This window comes from Thalassophryne amazonica, chromosome 20 (assembly GCF_902500255.1).
Source record: "Thalassophryne amazonica chromosome 20, fThaAma1.1, whole genome shotgun sequence".
NCBI lineage: Eukaryota > Metazoa > Chordata > Actinopteri > Batrachoidiformes > Batrachoididae > Thalassophryne > Thalassophryne amazonica.
In genome coordinates, this window is record NC_047122.1 from 43,437,771 (window position 1) to 43,445,524 (window position 7,754).

Consider the following 7,754-nt stretch of genomic DNA (forward strand, 5'->3'; position numbering starts at 1 on the left):
GATGGAATTGGATTAGAATGAGAATAACCCCCTTGTGTCTGATGATTTGCGGATGTTAATGCTGGAATTTACAGTTGCAAATCATCGGACAAAACAGTTATTCCCTAAATGGACTGCATTTACATAGCGCTTATCCATGAGAGTGATGCAGATTGCGCTTGTTCTGTTGACTCGCGGCAAGTTGAACCATTCGGTGATGGTGGCACTGCCTCCATGGTGGCACATAGTCGTGTGATTAGTTGACACCCACCTCCCCCACCACACACACACACACACACACACACACACACACACACACACACACACACACACACACACACACACACACACACACAGTCACAAGAAAAGGCTGGTGCTGATGCTGTTGTTCAACATGGGATGTTGTCAGCGGAGTGGCCCAGTTCTGATGAATTCCTTAAGGTTAAGAAGCTGTTGTACCAACTGGTTTACAGTTCTGTGTACCATGTTACACACTCAAAACCTTCAGGCTTACCCACATACATTACACACTACCTAGCCTTCTTTAACTTCATCCACAGTAAAGGTGGTTTTCAATGTTTCCCGGCACTTGCTTGGTGTACATGCTCTTTGTTCCTTCTTGTTTTCCCTCTTGTCACAGTCCAGTGTTTGTAGTAAAATGTGTGGCGAGGTGCCAGTTGCATATCAGTTCTGTAATAGATAGTCAACAAAAAAAGGGTAAATAGTATAACAGCGCTGAGGTCTTCTAATGAGCACACTTCTCTATTTTAAACATCAGTGCCATTTCAGTCATTTATAATTACCCATTTAAAGGGATGTTTGCATTTCAAAATTAATCTTGAAAAACTGTTGCTGTCATTTGCATTAAACGTTTTATGCTTTTTATAAAAGTGGTTTGTGTTTTATTTCTGTTTTTATGTTATTTTTATTTTTTTTTAGTTAAGTGCTTGTAACATTTAGTATTGCATGTACTGTTTTATTCTGTGAAGTACTTTGTTTGGATGGTGTTAAAATGCTACATAAATACAGTAACTAGTATTGTTTGTTTTTTTTGTTGTTGTTGAGATGGGATAGTGATGCAGATATTTAAGGTTGCATGTTTTTTGAGCATCATTTTCATGAGGTGCGCATGCACAGCTGTCACACCGCAACATGTGCAATGTCAAGTAAGCCAAACTCTGACTGTTCTCATTTTCTGCGGATAAGCTCCTGCAGAAGTCTGACAACATAATTTACTCTGATTTAAGCCTTCTTGGATACACTGTGATCGGAGCTGTTGCGTGGCATGTTGGCTCTGCAAATCAGCTATGGAGGGGACTTGATAACTTATCAATTTCAGTGCCATTATCTATTCTGCCTATCAGTCCGATTATTTATCTGTTTTCCTTATCAATTCCTGATTAGTTTTCTGTGTGTGTGTGTGTGTTTTGGGGGGGGGTGGCGGCGGCAAATGTAGTCCTTCACAAACACAGGGGTTTGCATCATGATGCAGGAGTTTTTGCAGTGTAGAACTGTTGCAATGCCTGCATGGATGAAAGGAATTGATCGTGTCTGAAGCATACGTGATGCCGTTGGATTGCAAAATTTGTAACTGGTTGTCAACTGGAACCATTTCTGGATTCCCATCTCCAATGTCAACTTAACATCAAGCTTTCACAAATGTCACTGAGGTGCCTCTTGGCAGAATGCTCTGAGTTGATGCAAGTTTTCACTGGTCAGCAGCAGTGTATGCTCAGGACTTTTATATGAAAGGTTGAAGTGCATCATTTCTTTGTGTTGCATTTGACTGTCAAAAAAACTGTACTATATCGTCAGAGGTTTAAAAAAAAAACACCAAACTAAAAAATATCTTTGCTAAAAGAGAAAGAAAACATCAGTTCCATGCAATCGGTGCGTCCAGAAAGTATTCACAGCGCTTCACTTTTTCCACATTTTATGTTGCAGCCTTATTCCAAAATGGAGTTAATTTTTTCCTCCTGAAAATTCTACTCACAGCACCCCATAATGAAAACATGAAAAAATGTCCATGAAATTTTTGCAAATTTATTAAAAATTAAAAAATTAACTACTTGTGCATAAGTATTCACACCCTTTGCACAATACTTTTGTTGATACACCTTTGGCAGCAATTACAGCCTCAAGTCTTCTTGCATCTGATGCCGCAAGCTTGGCGCACCTATCTTTGAGCAGTTTTGCCCATTTCTTAATTGCGTGACCTTGTGCATCCAAAGACGCAGGAAGAATGGAATTCCCCATAGTGCGGACATAAACACAGCAAAGAATCCACAAGGAAAACCACAGACACAAAAAGCAGTCTGTGGGTAATAAATATAACTGTTTCCTCTTTGAGCCGAGAGTAAAAATCATCTGGTTTTGGTTTTACACATCAAATGTATAGTAAAACCCGTATTAAAACATACTTGGAAGATGCATACAAATGATGTTCTTGAACATATTTGAAATAATATAAATCTGGTGTTGCCTTACGGAAGTCATGGGAAAAACTATTCTGAAAAGTCTGGGTTGCTAATTGTGTGGGATGAGTGGACTCCACTAGCCCCCCCTCCCCGAATTGAATCTCTCCTACAAGTCTTATGGGACTAAAGTGGTTGAAGGAGCCCAGCGTGACAGGTGTCACACTGATTTGCTACATATCTAGTTTAAAAAGGCTTGAGAGATGCACAGAGAGAGAGATGCACAGAGAGAGAGATGCACAGAGAGAGAGATGCACAGAGAGGGTCCCTGTGCTCATTAGTAGGATTCCACTAACCTGGTGGGAGCTATTCCCGATGGCATGTGTGTGTCAGTGCCAGCAGTCCCTCAGAAAAACTCACACATGCAGATCTGTGTCTGACTGAGAAATCTGAGTGCAACAGAATTAGGTTTTTCTGTTTTTTTTGTTTTTTTTTGCTTATTAAATGGCTGGTTCCATCTCACTGCCATGCTGCGATTTATCCTGTGAAAGGGAAAGGACCGGTGTGAATAATTCAGAGGGAATTTATTCATTTATTTATTTGTATACACATTTGTTTATTTATTTTTGTGCTACTATTTCAGATATTTTACACCTCCATAACTGGCTTTTCTGACTGACAGAAAACCCTTTAGCCAAAGCACCTCATGAGTCAGACAGATGTAACTTACACTTCAGCATCAGTTGTGAAAACCTGAAAAAATGATGTAGGGGTGTTATTAGGATTGGATGGAGAGGATGCAGGGTAGAGCTACTGTAATAAAACTGCTTAAAATCTCACCCCCCCAGCTGATAAAGTCAGTCAGCGGTTTGTTAGTTTTTTTTCCCTTCCTTCAGACCTTGTTGCTGTGTGTTCACAGAGCAGGAAATATCACTGGCACACTGCCAAAAACTGTGAGGAAATCAGAGAGAAAGTGAGAGAAAAGAGAAAAACTTCATGGCTGAGCTTTTCAGGGGAAAAAAAAAATCACAATGTTGTTGGATCTCCATACAGCTGTGTGGAGTTTCACCGCAGAATCCACGTGTGTGAGCAAACCACGTATGCGTGTGTGTGTGTGTGTTTGGCCTTGTGCCACACCGTGAGAAATGGTGCCAGTGAGCTGCCGAGATAATTGGTGCTTACTTGGCTTGCATGAGCGCATGCATGTACATGCACGGAATGAATTGGGTGGCATTAACTATGACAGAAAATGGCATAATTGAATACTTACACTACCTGTCTCGTGTGTGTGTGTGTGTGTGTGTGTGTGTGTGTGTGTATATATATATTATATATATATATATATATATACACACACACACACTAACGTGTTCATATGTGACAGTGTAATGAGGGACTGCATGAGCCACACAAAACATACCCTATCAACCACTGTCAGAGGGCTGCAAAGCGCCGGCGTACTCACCACCCTGCTCGTTTGTACATGTGTGCACACACGTGCCAGCGTGCGTTCTGTATGCATAGAGACGCGGCTGTCACCCATCAGCTCCATCATCTGCCGACATCCTACTTTTAATCTTGTTCTCTCCCTGCCACCATAGCTCTGCTGAGGTCTCTTCCCCAAGGTCCCACAGCCGACCTGGGAAATCAAAATGAAATTCTGCAGTAGCTTATTTTTATCCGCTGGAGAGACACAAAAGCGCGGTAAATGAGCAAAAGCTTGTTTTGTCAGTACTGTCACAAAACATGAACAGTTTGCAAATGAATTCGGTGAGTGAATTAGGTCATTCAATTTTTTCATTTAATTCCTTGATAATTTTTTGTATGTTTTATTTGCACAAAGCATAAAGTATTCACATATTTGTGGGATTTGAACTACTCACTGTGCAAAGGATTTCAAACCACATAGGTAAAACTACAGTAAGGTGCCGTGACACACTGTGCAACGCGAGATTCAAAGGCCACTGCCACAATACATACGCTGGTGTTGGTATCATGAAATGCAGCAGACCTTTCAAATGTGACTGAAAGTGCCAAAAGATTAAATAAATTGGAAACTGACAAAGCTAATAAATATTGACCATTATAAATCCCAAAGAGTTTTCTTAAGTCTTACTGCTGAAATCCACCAGCCCCATAATGAGAGAAAAATCTGTTTCCGCTTTCTGTTATTTATAAATACCTCTTTGTTGTTTGTCATGTCTAATGTCACTTCCTTTAGTCATTAGCGTTGTTCAACATCAAACATAACCACAGCTGTGAGTGTAGGGGAGTGACGGGTGGGAGGGAATATGGTTATTGCTGTTGGACATTCACTAAAGGCCTATTTAACAGTGTTTGTTGCACAGATTTTTTTTTTTTTTGTTCTTTTTCATATTGAGCCATTACACACTGTTTGGTAATAGAGCATTTTGAGTCAAGCTTGGCTTTGAGGTTCTGCCTCTTTCTTAGCTGTGTAGGCCGACGTCTTGTTTGTTTCTCCGGTCTCGTTTATTGAAATGGGCTTGATAAATGTGTTGGAGGGGAAAATGATGGTGCTGTGTGTATACGTGCAAGCGTGTGACTCTTGGTGACCTCTTTGACAATAACATCTTAAATTTCAGCCTTGCTGGCAGAGATTAGCAACACGTGATCTCTCATTCCCATGATGCTTTTTTCATTTGCTTCCTACCTATTCATCACTGCAGCGCCCTCTATCATGGTATTGTGTGGAGATGGGGTCTTTTGTGCATTGTTATGCTAATGTTTGGCCCTATGTCTAGCTAATGCTGTGTTATGCTAATGCCATGTCATACCAATGTCATGATGAAACTAGCGAGAAGGAGTTTTGGAACAATGATGTAAGGATTCTTCATTATACTAAAACTTATTTGGCAGTTTCTCTTTACTGGACTTGTCCTGACTCTATTTCAACAATGGCGTTGCAGTGTTTATGGAGTTTTTACTTATTTATATTGAAAGATGCAAAGTATTAAACTAGCTGCTAAAATGCTACCAGGTTGCAACCATAATATTAAGAGTAGGTATTTTCTTAGCTTGTTCATTTCATACAATGCATCTGGAAAATATTCACAGCGCTTCACTTTTCCACATTTTATGTTAGAGCCTTATTCCAAAATGGATGAAATTTATTTATTTTTTGTTCTAAATTCTACACACAATACCCCATAATGACAATGTGAAAAGCTAAATTGAAATTTTTGCAAATTTATTAAAACCAATAAACAAACAAAAATTCGCACGTACATAAGTATTCACAGCCTTTGCCTTGAAGTTCAGAACTGAGTGCAGGTGCATTGTGTTACCACTGATCATCCTTGAGATGTTTCTACAGCTTAATTGAAGTCCACCTGGGATAAACTCAGTTGATTGGACATGATTTAGAAAGGCACACACCTGTCTACATATAAGGTCTCACAGTTGGCCGCATGTCAGAACACAAACCAAGCCCGAAATCAAAGGAATTGTCTGTACACCTCCAAGACAGGATTGTCTTGAGGCACAAATCTGGGGAAGGGTACAGAAACATTTCTGCTGCTTTGAAGGTCCCGATGAGCACAGTGGCCTCCATCATCCGGAAATGGAAGAAGTTTGGATGCACCAGCACTCTTCCTAAAGCTGGCTGCCAGTCTAAACTGAGCGATTGGGGAGAAGGGCCTTAGTCAGGGAGGTGACCAAGAACCCGATGGTCATTCTGTCAGTGCTCCAGCATTCCAACGGCCCCCATCCAACCTGATGAAGCAGTATTGAGCAAAGGCTGTGACTACTTATGTACACGTATGTGATTCTTTGTTTTATGTTGTTAATAAATTATCAATAATTTTAATGTTGTCATTATGAGGAATGGTGTTTAGAATTTTGTTTTTTGTACTTTTTTTTATTCATTTTTCTTCTCAAAACAAACAAAAAAGAACCCTACTTTGGCCTTTGTTTCACCAGGAAAGCAAAAATCCAAGTTAAGTAGAGTGAAAACCAAGCCACGTCAGTTCATGGAACAAACAATGTCATCTACTGGATGACAGTGTTACTTTGTGTGTCTCGTGAGCTATTTGTTTGTGGATCTGTGCGGATACCGCGGATTTGTGGTACTGATGTCTCAAAATAATGTAACTCAGCAAATGTGTGGTGATCCACAAATGCTGAATCACACTTCACAAACAGAATTTTCAGTTTTCAGAAAAAAAAGAATTTTCAGAAAAAAAATGATATATTTACAAATATCCCTTATTGTAAAAACCAACACATAAGTTACAAATCGAAATTGTTTGTGAATCGCAAAACACAAGTGCAAATCAAGGTATATTTTAGATCATCCTCTGTGCATTTGGAGGTAATAATGAGACAAATTTAACACCATAAAGTTTGAATCAGTAAACAAACCTTTTAAATATTTGAGTTATTTTCTTTAAATGATGCCTTTCAGTTATTTCAGTCCATGGTTTTTAGGGAGCCAATTAACCAAGCATTGTTTTGGCCTGAGAGGTATTTTTTTTCATTGATGGGTCACCAAGTAAAATATTCTCAGATAGTCCTTTTCCCATTGCCATTTCTATCTCTTTCCATTTGGATCTATAATTTGCTGTACACCACCCAACTAATGGCTGGATTTGGGCCGCTCTATAATAATCCCTAAACAGGGAATGTCTAATCCACCTTTCTCCTTTTTGTATGTTTTATTTAATTCTTGGCTCCCACTCCCTAAAATATTGTTCTGGTTTTGCATTTGGTACAGTGTGGAATAACTATAAGTCTAGGTAAGTGTTTTTACAGAATCTATATGAGAATTGATATTTAGATAAGGCATTAAGATCCATCTGTTAATATCTTCTATAATTTAAGTGGAGCATAATTAAATTATTCTAGTTTGGATATATTTTTTGTAGAATTTTGAGGGGAAAAAATTAATTTACTTCATTTTGGAAAAAGGCTGTAGCATACAAAATGTGGAAAAAGTGAAGCACTGTGGGTACTTTCCAGATACACTGTATGTGCCGTAAACAAGCAGTGTTCATTAAAGAAGGTCAGATTGTACTGACAGTAGCTTGTGATTTAATTTGACTTATTTTGACACAAGTGACTGATTTGTTTGTTTGCTTGCTTGCGATACTGTTGTTTGTAACGTATACAAGAATCCAATAGTTGTGAGAATGGCATAACATTTCAAGATTCACATTAAAGATAATGAATTAATGAATTAATAATCCAGAGGCTATCCATTTTTTTTTAAAGATTATTAACCATTTGTGCCATCTTGAGATGCCTTGCTGACATGCACACAGGGACCACAACCAGCATTATTTCCATAATAATATTCATATCGACTGTCTTGTTTTTCACAGGATGACAGTGATGGGATCCCAT